The sequence below is a fragment of the Ostrea edulis genome, chromosome 6 (genome assembly GCF_947568905.1).
Source record: "Ostrea edulis chromosome 6, xbOstEdul1.1, whole genome shotgun sequence".
NCBI classification, from domain to species: domain Eukaryota; kingdom Metazoa; phylum Mollusca; class Bivalvia; order Ostreida; family Ostreidae; genus Ostrea; species Ostrea edulis.
In genome coordinates this window covers 50,696,944-50,711,654 of record NC_079169.1, presented here as the reverse complement: position 1 = coordinate 50,711,654, position 14,711 = coordinate 50,696,944, and the positions used below count along the sequence as shown (strand labels likewise).

Here is a 14,711-nt window from a genome sequence, read left to right as displayed (position 1 = left end):
CTTTATAAAATCAGAAGTTGTTCCCATCCTGATCATGGTCTATGCGTTTGACAACAACTATGACTTCGTACAGTAATACCGAGCGAAGCTCGGACGGGCCGAAGGCCCGTCCGCGAAGCAAGGCTCTAAAGGTAACACGTATGTAAAAGAAAAAAGTCAAAATCAGCAAAAGAAAAAGGTATAATCTCTATATACGTTCACTGAAATTTTCGTGATCCATATGGGCGCCGCCATTTATTTTTTCATTACCTGCTTCAACAGTTATTCGTGTTTTATTTTGAATCCCAATAATAGAAGACTCTAACGTGCAATTCGTAATTTAAACACTCAGTTTGTTCAAAGTGAATAGTATAATTATCATTGTAACAGGTTTTAGCAAATAAATACATATAAAACCGTAATACGACTAAATAAATGAACGAGTTCATGAGTTTCTTTGAATAAGAATATACGATAAAATTACGGTTACTTTTTTACCATTTTCAATTTATTGGTTAATTTTGTTTAGTTTTAACGGCCTTTTTCATTGCATACGGAATGTATTATTGTTGTTTATAATTGTTTGCTTTGAAAAAGAGAAAAAAGCCGAGGCTAAATGTGACGTCACAGTGCACAGTTTACGTCGCCTTGCGTTTTATTTCCCGCGTTCAATGAATAGGCGGATCATGTAAAACTGTTGTCCTCATATAAACTCCTTTAATAGAGGGCGAAGCCCTCTCACGGCCCGAAGGGCCGTGAGAGCGGAGCTCTCCCTATAGGTAACACGTATATACATGTTTTAAAGGAAAATATTGGAAAATAATGAAAAATTAAACCATACCTAACGAACTTGAAAAGTTTGGTACTAATGGCGTCGATTCGAATATTAGCGCGTGGACATGTATTCCTCCATTTTGAATCTCGTCTACCCTAGTTCACGTCGTTCTGAGATGTTAGACATAAAATCCATAAAAGCATGTAAATCTTATTTTCTTGATCATATATAATCACTCCACGATTAAAGCCATGTTTTTTGTTGTGGTTCAAACGCTATGTTTGTAAATTTTGCTAAATAACGACGCTGAATATGACGTCACAATGTACTGTTTACATCAATTGCGTTATATTTCCCGCGTTCAATATATAGGCGGATCAAATGTCCAAAATTAGGATGCTTTGATACAGCTCTGTCCTCGTGCTAACTTCGGGTTATTTTTGTCCTGTTTTGGATATAGATATTAATGCCAAAACTTTTTTTGCTTCGGCCTCAAACACGGTCACGCCGTAAAACATATTATTGAGATGTTACTGAGTGTTTAGCGCAAGGAAATTTCATTCAAAATTTATATTTTTAAATGAATCATAATCTACCGTACTTAATGGAATTATGACTACCACTCGGGACACGGAGTTACGTACATGCTTCGCTCGGTCCAACGGTCACACCGTATACATATTACCGAGCGAAGCTCGGACGGGCCGAAGGCCCGTCCGCGAAGCAAGGCTCTAAAGGTAACACGTATGTAAAAGAAAAAAGTCAAAATCAGCAAAAGAAAAAGAGATAATCTCTATATACGTTCACTGAAATTTTCGTGATCCATATGGGCGCCGCCATTAATTTTTTCATCACCTGCTTCAACAGTTATTCGTGTTTTATTTTGAATCCCAATAATAGAAGACTCTAACGTGCAATTCGTAATTTAAACACTCAGTTTGTTCAAAGTGAATAGTATAATTATAATTGTAACAGGTTTTAGCAAATAAATACATATAAAATCGTAATACGACTAAATAGATGAACGAGTTCATGAGTTTCTTTGAATAAGAATATACGATAAAATTACGGTTACTTTTTTACCATTTTCAATTTATTGGTTAATTTTGTTTAGTTTTAACGGCCTTTTTCATTGCATATGGAATGTATTATTGTTGTTTATAATTGTTTGCTTTTAAAAAGAGAAAAAAGTCGAGGCTAAATGTGACGTCACAATGCACAGTTTACGTCGCCTTGCGTTTTATTTCCCGCGTTCAATGAATAGTCGGGTCATGTAAAACTGTTGTCCCCATATAAACTCCTTTAATATTGAGATGTTACTGGGTGTTTAGCGCAAGGAAATTTCATTCAAAATATATATTTTTAAATGAATCATAATCTACCGTACTTAACGGAATTATGATTACTACTTGGGACACTCCAATGACCATTACGTACATGCTTCGCTCGGTCTAACGGTCACATCGTATACATATTAATACAATTCAATACTAATCAGCTGATCAAAGACTTCAAAGGGGATTTTATACGAGAAATTGTGTGGGTTAAAGCTAGTGAAAAATACCTTTTCAGGTTTCTAGAAGCAAGTCAGTAAGTTCTTGCCATGACATCATTACAACAAACTTGTATCAGTGTCAATCTTTTATTTGCTTCGCGTAAGCAACGTTAGTGGAAAACATGAAAAATTATCGCATCGTAAAATGGCTTGAAAACGAAACCGGAAGTGCCTTTTAACCGATTAGGAAAGGTAACTCTTACAAAAAATATGGCGGCCGTAATACTGGATAGGTCTTATAGACCAAACTGTCATTAGTACGCGTTCCACAAAATACAACTTACCCCTCGCTGATCATTTACTCTTAATCTTTCCAAACATTCACCAATTCTGATTATGAAATTCCAAAGAGCTATCCTCTGCTGTTTATTTGTTGTGTTTTAAGCACGAGATAGATCTATGGTCTGACGCTATGCAAAAAATGCATCCCCTTTTATTTTACTTCCTGTTGTGGTAATTTTAGGGGTGGGTGTAAATGTAGTCCGGGACATATGTCCCGCGATGTCCGATATTGATATTCGCCGATTTAACGTTTTATGTTAGTGTTTCTTTAATATCTTACTAAATGTGTTTTAAGACAATCACCAAGTGTCTTCATTATGAATTTAGTTTATGAAAATTGCCTAATTATTTAATAAATGGCTTTTATTTATTCTTTAGGGTATAAAAGTAGTCCCCTAAATTTTACGAAGAAAACGCATTTCCTGTTTTTGTTTTCGCCTTGTTTATGCATAAAACATTTAAAATCTTTATGTATTTGCCCTGTTGATAATCACAAGACAACCTTATTTCTAGTTATTTTGTCTGATTAAACAAATTAATCTGATAATCGCTTTTTAAACTGTTTTTCCCTCGGGACATCGCAGGGGTGCAGAACTTTTCGGCACCAAGACGTTTCGGCACTTTATTATTAAGACGTTTCGGCACCAGGATGTTTCGGCACCAAGACGTTTCGGCACTTACTTCAAGACGTTTCGGCACCAACAATTATTTTTTATTTGGCACCAACAATTCTTTCTTCATTTATATCATAATGATTTAGTTTTATAGTAATTTGATTTATAATTGATTTGATAACATATTATTTTATTTTAATCTGCATTTTATATTATACATTAATTTGCTATTATTTACTAACTTCAGATAATTGAAAATCTTTTGGGAGGTGTATAACAAAGCAATTGAAATGGGCCCTCCATTGAATGTGTAAATTGTAAAAACAACAACAGCCATATCCTTCTCCCTATTCTGTGACTATGTGCTAATTAAGAGGAGATAATGAAGAGCCCCTGTTACACAATGAGGGCTTCACACTTCATTTCTGAAGAGAGTCTTGAAGAACCAACGATGTCAGGTTAGTATGAATTGAATTGAATTATATATATATATATATATATATATATATATATATATATATATATATTAAATTAAACAAAAAGGTATAGTATATCTTATTTTTATGTCCCACTCGATGGTTGGATTGTTATAGATTATACCAGCTTTGTTTTAAGCACAAAACTAACGAACATTGACAAAAAATATGATGGGTAACTCATCGTCAATTTCAGATTAATTTTGTTGTACAGTGTATATTTAGTTGTATGTCACATGTGTAAATAGATGCAGCACCTTATTCCTTATTGCTAAAATATTCTAAAATATTTTTTTTTAGATCTTTGAGTGTGTTTTTTTAAATTGTGTTAGTTTTTGGTGGAAAAAAACCCAAATCATTTTCTCTGATCTATAGACATCGTTCCATAACTTAATTGTTGATGGTAAAAAGATATAGCCTGCAACTGTTCTAGTGATTTATAGATGAAACACACCCATTCCCTGTCACTGATAATAAATGCATTTCATGTTTCTATTTGCTGAAAGAATATAGTAGTCTAATGTTACCCTTCTTTCATATAGATAAATAATCGTAAATAAGAGAAAAATAGAGGTGACATAGTTACTATAGCAAAAGGCATTTCAAAACGAAAATTCATATGCCACAATTTAAGAACTTTGAAAACATGAATGGAAACAGAGTCTTGGAGTATATATTCCATGTAGCTGGAAAACTACTTCTTGGACGGAGAAAAAAAAATTTTTGGCATGGTATTCTATTGTTACGCTTAAATATCATATATCAGATATTAATATTAATTACGTTTTCTACATTTGTAATAATAACAGCAATTTTGATATATTTTTTCAATAAGCAATTGAAATATATCTCTATTTGCATTACAAAATGTCCATTGTTTAAAAAAGGGGGCAGCTCCCACCCCCACCACCCTCGATTCTACATGCTTGATATCTTATAGAGTCGCAAATAAAAAGTAACAAGTTCTCCTCCCAGAATTGCATCGTACGTAAAATTGCAGATGATATTTCGTTACCAACTTAAATACGTAATTCTTCTATACAAATTATCTATTATAAATATAAAAAATTTTTACTACATCTTATAGAGCCACACGTACTGATTCTGAGCAACGTCGTATCGAATTGGAAAACCGCTATAAATCATTTCATATTCCTTATGTTATGCGTTAATTTGATATCACTGAAATAAAAATATATATATACATGTTCTGGCGACAGTACTTTTCATTTTTGTGCATAATCAGAGTCCTAACTATATGCAGTTTATATGGGTAAATATATTTTAATTTCTTTTTAAAAGGTATACTTAGCTTTATAGAAAAATAATAATATTGTATCAAATACTATAAATAGTTGATATAGACGTTGGCGTCACTAATGCACACACATTAGCTGAGAAAAGCAAACAAAAATTTCAATTTTCAGAGCAGCTTAATTATAGACCAATAACCATGACCAGTTCTACATGTCTTAAAAAATAAATGTTAATGGAAAAAGTTAATTAACATTGATGACCCTAGCAGTTACAGAAGTGAACACCACATTGATGGTATCAATTGTCGACAGTAGACAGTTTTAGAATTATTACAACTCCCATCTCTCTCTCTCTCTCTCTCTCTCTCTCTCTCTCTCTCTCTCTCTCTCTCTCTCTCTCTCTCTCTCATATTCCTTTCTCTATTTTGTAGACAACTGTATCAAGTGCCAGTGAGTTGGTACGACATCGACAGGAAGCTATACACTGTGAACATTGGCAACACCGAACATGTAATTCAGGTACATGAAATGCACAAGTATTATGGTAAATTATAATTAAATAAAAAAAATTAAATTCCTTGCGTTATGTAAAGTAAGCTTAAACCACTCAAACCTCATCTTCCCAAGTCAAGGGTTTCTGATCCGCTCCGCTCCACATAAACGTTTATGTGGAGCGGATCAAAAACCCTTGACTTGGGAATATGTTCAAATCTCTAAATCAAGGGTATCATTCAATTACACTTATTTAAATATTTAAATATCAAGCCTTGATTTTTCGAAACAATCGTGTATTTTATCAATACTAGTAAAAATTTGTGCATTAATTATAATACAGTTTAATTTGTTATACGTTGTGATGTGGAGAAATAATTTACATTAATGTTCTTCAAGCATTTTCATTTTTGAATGTCAAAAATATAGACATTGACTGTTTATATTTAAAGGCATCTTTATTCGAATGATGAAAGCTTAATTTCTGATAATTTATAGGAATCAGTAGACAACGGTATCGGGAACTGGCTAGACAACAGGAGAGTTTTGAGTGGACATGTGCTGACTGCAGCGGAACTACAGATGTTAACTTTGAAACAAATAATATTAAATTTCACATTTAACATGCCTTATACCACCTTCACACTCACGAATTTTTCTTACGAGTCCTTACGGATCTCCGACTCGTAGTCAATCGCAAGCATTCGTAAATCACTCGTCGGTATCCGTTAATAACTCGTCACAACTCGCACACACTCGTAGGGATCCGTGAAATTAGGGGCAAATTTTTTGACATGTCAAAAAAAATTCACGATTGTCCACGGATTTCATTTTCCGTAAATAACCCGTAAATAACTTGTAACAATCCGTAAGTATCGTAAACTGATCGCAAGAACACGTATACTGCTCGTACATTTGTAAGAATCCGTAAAACACTCGTAAAAAGTTTTTTTTAACGAATCTTTGCTGTTAGTTTACAATATGTTACGGATAGTTTACGAGTTGTTTACGGATTATTGCGAATGTCTAAGTGGTATTTACGATTTCATTCACGCCGGGTTACAATCGCTTTGCGGATTGTTCAGAGTCATTACGAGCACTTTACGTATAGACACGATTACTCTACGAGTACATACTTAAACTTTACGATTAAAGAAAGGTATAAAAGACACAAAATCTGACAGTTTCTTTCAGTTGTTATCAAGACATCAAAGAAGTAACACATCTTGCATACAATATACATACATGCTGTTACAAGTAATGTCAGTTGTCGAATGATGATACAAAGGCAATTGCGAACACTTTTGAGTCAAAACGTAAACAATCGTTACTAACTCTTAACTATTCGTAACAGCACATTATCAACACGTTAACAGGTGGTAATTTACACGTAAAAGCAAAGCTAAATCGTAAATTTTCGTAAAATACTCGTAACAATCCCTAAATCGTAAATGTGTGTCGTAAATGCATCACAAGAACTCGTAATAAACCGTAAATGACCCGTAAATACTCATAAATACTTTTAAAACGTTCCTAAACAACTCTTTAAAATGTCTAAATCGTAACAATCCGTTTACTATTACGGATTTGTGGAATACGTAAGGATGCGTAAGAAAATTCCGTGAGTGTGAAGGTACCATTATCATTGGTATGCAATATCATCTAGTGCTTTTTCTTTATTTATGTACTGTGTCAGTTGTGTATTAGTTTTTGTGTTGATATACTGGATCATCTGTATTGTAATAAAAATGTAGTACAGAATTGAAATTGAACAGTGTTCCTTGCTTTAATGTAAAACTTAATCGGTACCAATTTTGATGCACCAGATTCGCATTTCAACAAATAATGTCCCTTCAGTAAAGCGGAAGCCTAAAACGTTGGAAATCCGAAATGATAATAAACTTTGAAGAGTTGAAGAAAAAAGATCGAGTGCAAATAAATGGAGTCAAATTCACCCAAAGATCAGAACTATGCAAGAGAGAGAGAGAGAGAGAGAGAGAGAGAGAGAGAGAGAGAGAGAGAGAGAGAGAGAGAGAGAGAGTCCTTAATTTTGAAATAAATTTCTACATTTTATCATAACAATTGAATTTAAATTATATTCATATTTTCAAGCTAGTAACGAAGTAAATAGCTACTGGACTGTTGAAACCCTTCAGGACTAACAGTCAACTATCACGATCCAGGGCTTACACGGTTCCAGTTTTTATTCATAAGATACGCTTTTCGACAAATATTGTCTTTTTCAGTGATCTGTTTACATGAAAAGATTTCAAAAGAAATATATTTATCATTAACTGTAATCTAAAGGAAATGAATAAATACCATGCACAATGCAATTTAGTATAAAAGTAAACTCTAATCAAATGTACAAAAATAACAGGTGCCGAAACGTCCTACACATTGGTCGATTCAGAAAGGCCCTTCAAATTTACAATATAATGTTAGTAAAACTCAGGATTTTTGCCGAAACGTTTTGGTGCCGAAACGTCTTAGTGCCGAAACGTCTTGGTGCCGAAACGTCTTTGCTGGTGCCGAAACGTCTTTGCTGGTGCCGAAACGTCTTGGTGCCGAAACGTCCAGAATTCCATCGCAGTTACTTGGCATATTAATAAAAGAACCGGACTGAGATGAAAACATTAAATCCGCATTCAGGTAAGGGCTGGCAATAAGGCGGTATTTATCATTAATATTTATAATATACTATATCACTTCGTTACAAACTCAAATTCAATTCAATTCTTTATTGGCACTAAAGCACATTATATAAGAATGTGTTGTTAGCCATACATAGATACACATATATATTGATACATTACAAAATATCAAACTGTTGAAAACTTATTTCTAACATTAAAACAGTCTCTGATGTATAGAGAGGTTTGTTTTGTAGATACAAGGTTATGTGGATTTAGTAAACAAAATAAGGTATTAATATCTAGTAGTTTTGAATGCATTTTTCTAATATGTTCATACACAGGACAATCAAGTAAAAAATGTTTTTCATCTTCAACAATAGTTTGACAATGAAAACAAAATCTATTTTCTCTAGGAATGACAGGATTACAATATCGACCTGTTTCTACATACAACTTATGTGCACTTATTCTTAATTTGGTAAGATAAGAAACTAAATTCTTAGGAAGTGGAAGACATAAATATGGTTGGATTTCTAGTTTCATAACATCATGGTTGAATAATGTACTATAAAATGAGAGCTTACCACTTTGAGTGTTGTTAATATGTTGAAGTTCAGAAAAGAATTTATTTTCAAATAATCTAACAGCAATGTTAATGTACATGTATTTCATAGAAGTTAAATGTAATGTAATTTATATATAATATCGTGGAAGGATCAATAAAATTGATATTGCATGGGGGTTGTTAGCCGTAAGTTAATAAGACATGTAAAGAGTGTCTAATTTAATTACGTTGTCCAGTTCTTGCTACATATAACTGGAAAATCAACAAGCATATTGTTCACACATTTTAATTTTCAATATTGGTGGGGGGAAACTTTGGCACCCAATGACGTTAAAGAATTTGACCATTCAATTTCAATGCTCACCATTTTCATATGCATGTATCTGCATTATAATTGATTTTGATTAATTTAGAGAAGGGGTGGTGGTCAACCTTTGTCAACCAAAGTAAAACAGGGTTATCAATTTACTTCTCGTCGTTAAATCATGTGCGCGCTTCTGCATTTGAATGATTATTTTAGACGATCATTAATCTTGATAGCAACTCTCATTTAATGTCAATAATTAGTAAAACCATGTATACTGATTAATAGTAATGCTAGAATTTAGTATTTACCTTGCACACTTTTAATAATATTGAAGAGAAAATTGCAAATATTTATATTCATGTTCGCTTCAGAATGATGCATGTAGATATATTCCATAGAGAGGACAGCTGAATATTCAACAAGACATGTAAAGACTTAGTCTTTTTATTATTTATTTATTATTACTTATAATATTTTGAATATATCAATTATAATCAAACTTCCTTACTATACGTACTCTTCAAAACATTTACCTAGCTATTCATAAAACGGGTTCAAACTGTCACATTGTTCCGGTTTTATTTTATTTTTTATACTCTTTCGTATCGAATCAACCATATTATTAACAAGGCGAAAACAAAAATCGGATATGCGTTTTCCTCGTAAAATTTTTGGGACTACTGTTACACCCTAAAGAATAAATAAAAGCCATTTATTAAATAATTAGGCAATTGTCATACACCAAATTCACCATGAAGACACTTGGTGATTGTCTTAAAACACATTTAGTAAGATATTTAAAGAAACACTAATATAAAACGTTAAATCGACGAATATCAATATCGGACATCGCGGGACATATGTCCCGAACTACATTTAAACCCACCCTAATTTTATGTAGGGGCGAATCGTGTAGGTACAGCACAAGAGACTACATCGAAAAAAGACGAAAAGGACCCTTTAATTTGTGAGAAGACAAGAAGAAGCAGATCATAAGCACATAAATAATTATCATTGTTGTAGCGAGCCATTGAAAAAACTCTAACGAGATAGTGCGTGAAAAATTCATGCTAGAGATGCACATTCGTATGGATTTTTTTGGGGTTCACCAATCCCAGAAGTTCGTCATCGAAAATGGCGGAGATCTTGGAGTCACATTGACTCTACAGTCTCTTTTTAAGTCAACATTTCTCAAAATGTATGGTCGGTATGATGATCTAATGCATTGCCATGCGCTCAAATGCTGTCTTACGTGTTAGGCTGGTGTGTAGATATTGGTTTTGACTACGGATTCGAACCAGGCCAGTAGTGCACAGATGAAGATATGATACTGTGATCAATCTCATAACTCCTATAAGGAATACATAATAGAGAATTGGGCAAACACGGATCCCTGGACATACCAGAGGTGAGATCAGCTGTATAAGAGAAGTAAGCACCCACTGTCGACCGGTCACAGCCGCCGTGAACCCTATATCTTGATCAGGTAAATTGAGCAATCCGTGGTCTGAATCAGTGTACTAAGAGATTTGAAACACGTCAGACAGTATTTGACACAATGATAGGTTGTATTGGCAACCTATCATTGTGTCAAATACTCTATGGGGTTGTATTGTTCAAACGATAACATAATAATTTTCAAAATGCTTACTTTAAACGAGACTGTTGAAATCCCTGTTGCATCAATTTGTTTGTCAGTAGTCTGCCTCGATTTAAAAATGATCATACGCAGAACAAGCTTTTGCGTATTGAATCAGTCGAGAAACAAAAATACCATATGCAGGTAATAATGGAATATTGCTACATGACTATGAGAGAGGTTGACGTGAGAGTAGCTGAAATTATCCCGATTGTCATCATTTTAACTACTAGTATTTGAGAATTACTAAAGGAATCCAAAGTGATTGTAAATATCTCAGGAAACGTCAAAAACTTTTTGATGGCAGCATGTGCATATGTATCTGTTTACTTACCTGATGACACTTGATGCGGAGCGGATACCGCACCGTTGACAGAGGGATTCGCATCTGTGATGGGAATGAGGTGTACAGAGGGAAAACCATATTGAGTTTGACTGCACATTACTTTATTTATCTGATCAAGACAGGACTTACGGCAGGTGTGATCGGTCAACAGGGGATACGTACTCCTCTGGTGTTTTAGCGGCCCATGATTATCTTGCTTTCAAATTTGTATTATATACGATTTTTTAAAGATTAAACACTGTTCTTTATGTTCATTCTTTTTCATGCCAGAAGAGCAAGGGCTCTAGGAACAGGTGTTCTCAATCCTTTTAAACTCAGAAAGAATTCTTGTGATGGCATCCAGAGTCAATGGACGCTCTTGAACAACAGTTGACGTTTTATACGCCTGTCACCAGTGGGAACGTATTATGTTATGGCACTGTCCTCGTCTGGCTGACTGGCTGTCCGTCCTTCCAATGTTATATTTTCCGGACTTTCTGCCGTAACAGATACATGTACGGCTTTGAAATTTTGGGCAGATATTGCCCTGAAATTTATCATAAGCTTCCTCTTGGAGGAATAAAAGTCCAGTTTGCATTTCAGCTGGGTTGGTCCGTCCGTCCGTGACCGACATTAGGGCTAAAAGTAGGGCAAACAGTTTTCCGGTCTGTTTTTCATTATGGATACAGATTTTGCCCCGACTGCTGAAATTTAGTCACAGGTTTCCTCTTGGAAGAATACAAATTCGGTTTGCATTTCAGCTAGATTGGTCCGTCATTGACCTACTTTAGGACTAAATGTAGGTCGAACAGTTTTCCGGTCTTTATTCCATGAAGGATACAGATATTGCTCATAAAAGAGACCGCTGAACTTGGTACTGCAGGTATTTACTTACAACATGTATGTATTTGTTATTTGTATATTTTCAAGTAGTTTTCTTTTATTTCTTAACGCTGTGCTCTTTCTCTCTTGTTTGTCTTTACATATATGTACTGCATTAAAGGGACTGATTCACGATTTTTCCAAAAATTCTGTTTTTCACTTTCAATGATCCAAACCTCTGTCTAATGTGGTTAAAAGATTTCGCATAAAAATTAAGGTTATACATTATCACAGAAGCCCATTCTAGAGAGTATGCTATTTGTTTTGTAAACAAAAATTGTGGTATGTTACTGTTTACGAATTTTTTTTTTTTTAAATGAATATCGATCCAAGTTTATTATATCTTTCACATATTCCAAGCATTCTTTGGATAAAATGTATCATCCAAAAGTTAAAATTTGTGACTGCAAAATTAAGATGCTTTATATTACAAAATTAATATTTCGTGACGTCGGTGGCCTAGTGGTTAGGCTGTCGGACTCTCGACCGAAAGCTTGTGGGTTCGAGACCTGACCGCGGCAGGGTCGACGTTGTGTCCTTAGGAAAGGCAATTTACACGTATTTCCTCACTCCACCCAAGTGTAAAAGGGGTACCTGGCTATACACAGTGAAAGATATTGTTTGTGCTCTAGCGCCTGTAACGGCAGCTTGCACTGTATACTTCCCAGGAAGATGAGAAAGTTCTAGATTGATATAAGGTCTGCCGGTGTAATAATGTATTGTAAAGCGCTTTGAGCAGCATACGCTGGAAAAGCGCTATATAAAAACCAAATGAATCATTATTATTATTACACTGGTTTGTTTGTAGACATAAAAAGACTCGGGTCTCTGTTTACATAACACAGATTTAAGGCTAAAATATTGCTTTTGTTCTTGCATTCAGAAGGTAAAAAGTTTGGCTGTCAACATTAAATGAGTTATATCTTTAATGTTTAATATTAAAACTGCAAAATATTTTTTTTTAAAAATCGTGAAGCAGTCCCATTAAAGCTTTGTGTTTAAAGTGGCATATAGGCCCGATGGGCCGGGTGATTGATTTATTTCTATACTGCCTGGTAACATAATGTCTGTGTATACATGTCACTATAGATAAATCAACTACTACTACTATTGCCATGAAATTTGGTCACAAGCTTCATTACGGAGGAATACAAGTTCAGTTTGCATTTCAGCTGGATTGGTCCGTCCATGATCTACTTTCAGGCGAAAAGTAGGTCGAACAGTTTTCCGATTTTTTTTCATTACGGATACAGATATTGCCCTAAAATTTAGTCACAAGCTTCTTCTCAAAGGAATACAAGTTGGGTTTGCATTTCTTCCGGATTGGTCTACCCGTTTGCCTGTGTGGCAGTCCAAGGTAATGTTTTCGAGACCCTTTTCCGTAACGGGTGCATGTACAGTGTTGACATTTGGTCAAATTTCATCCTCAATAAGCATAAGAGTGAGTTTGTATTTCAGCTGGATTGGTGTACCATGACCTACTTTTCCAGCTAAAAGTTAGTCAAACAGTTTTTCGGACTTTTTATCGATATAGACATTGCCCTGAAATTTAATCACAAGCTTCCTTTCGGAGGAATATAAGTTAGCATTTCAGCTGGATTGGTGTACCATGATCTACTTTAGGGGTAAAAGTTGGTCAAACAGTTTTCCAGATTTTTTTCGTTATGGATACAGGTATGGCCCTAAAATTTTGTCACAACCTCAATCTCAGAAAAATACATCATTTCACTTTCCAACTTAATCGGTGCACCATGACCTACTTTAAGGCAAAAAGTAGGTCAAATAGTTTCCTGCACTTTTTTCTCATCATAGACAGATATTGGACTGACGTTTTGTCACAACCTCGCTTTCGGAGAAATATACCTAACCAGTTCACATGGATTGGTGCACCATGACCTAGCTTTTCTATTTAGAATGTGTGATATCGATTCAGAGTGCATAATATGCTTTCAGGTTTCATGAATTTCACTCTCCGACGGGCGTTTGTTGTACCGCTTGCGGTGCTCTTGTTTAAAATCTGGTTTTTGGTCTATATACGGTGAACTTCTTCAAGCTTTCAAAAGTTTGGAAAATAAGACTACGGACTGGAGAATACCAATTTTTAACATCTGCATAAAATGTGCATTTGCACATAGGTGACAATGACATTTCAAGGTCAATTGTACCAGTAGGAAGATGGACAACAAACCCATCAAAAAGGTGGTATTTGAAACTTGGGAGTAGCGACAACAAACCTAATGGTTCATACCCCACCCCACCCCCCCCCACCCCCCACACACAGGACTTTAACCAGGCTTTAGATTCCGAGTTTACTTCGAAGGCCGAGTGGGCTAATTAATTGTAGACTTTCGTCAGCATGGAAAATTCAAAGTAAAACCACATCTCCTCGGAGATAAAAATGGTCTAAATGCATATATGTGCTTACCAATATATATGAGCCATTTGATCTTTTTGCACTTTAGATTTATCATTAGATTTTCACATTTTAAAATTCGCCACCGATATATTTAGCAGTGTTAAATACATACTGTGTGTAAAATATGATTAGAAGCTTTCAATCTCAGTCATTTGTATGGGCTTTAATAAATAGATGATTTAAGGTAGTACTCTACATCGTCATAATGGCTGACTTCCTTTAAAAACATGGATGAAAAAATCGACATCAGCAATATTTGACTTTTCCTTTTCCATTTAAATATATAGCCGAGTAGCTCAGTAGGTTAGAATACCAGCTGCTGAACTGTAGGTTGCAGGTTCGAGTCCAGCAGGGGTTTTAAATTTTTTTCAGATTACCTTCTACTAAAACTAGTTTTTGACAAAATAAAGTAAATTTGAAAATTTTCAACTTCAAAATACTGTTGTACATATCCTCCACTTTTCATCTACATCAAATTTCTCTGGTGTAGCATACCTCCTTAAGTCATTATA

General features: G+C 34.6%; 1 protein-coding gene across 1 annotated transcript in view; it reads right to left on the bottom strand.

Moving 5' to 3' along the window:
* The window catches only part of LOC125646680 (serine/threonine-protein phosphatase 6 regulatory ankyrin repeat subunit A-like), a 37,754-nt gene extending 34,992 nt beyond the window's left edge, over positions 1 to 2,762 (bottom strand). Inside the window, exon 1 of the mRNA XM_056139855.1 lies at positions 2,594 to 2,762. The gene's annotated coding sequence lies outside the window, so the exon portion shown is untranslated. The remainder of the gene's footprint in view (positions 1 to 2,593) is intronic.
* Between the last annotated feature and the right edge of the window lie 11,949 nt (positions 2,763 to 14,711).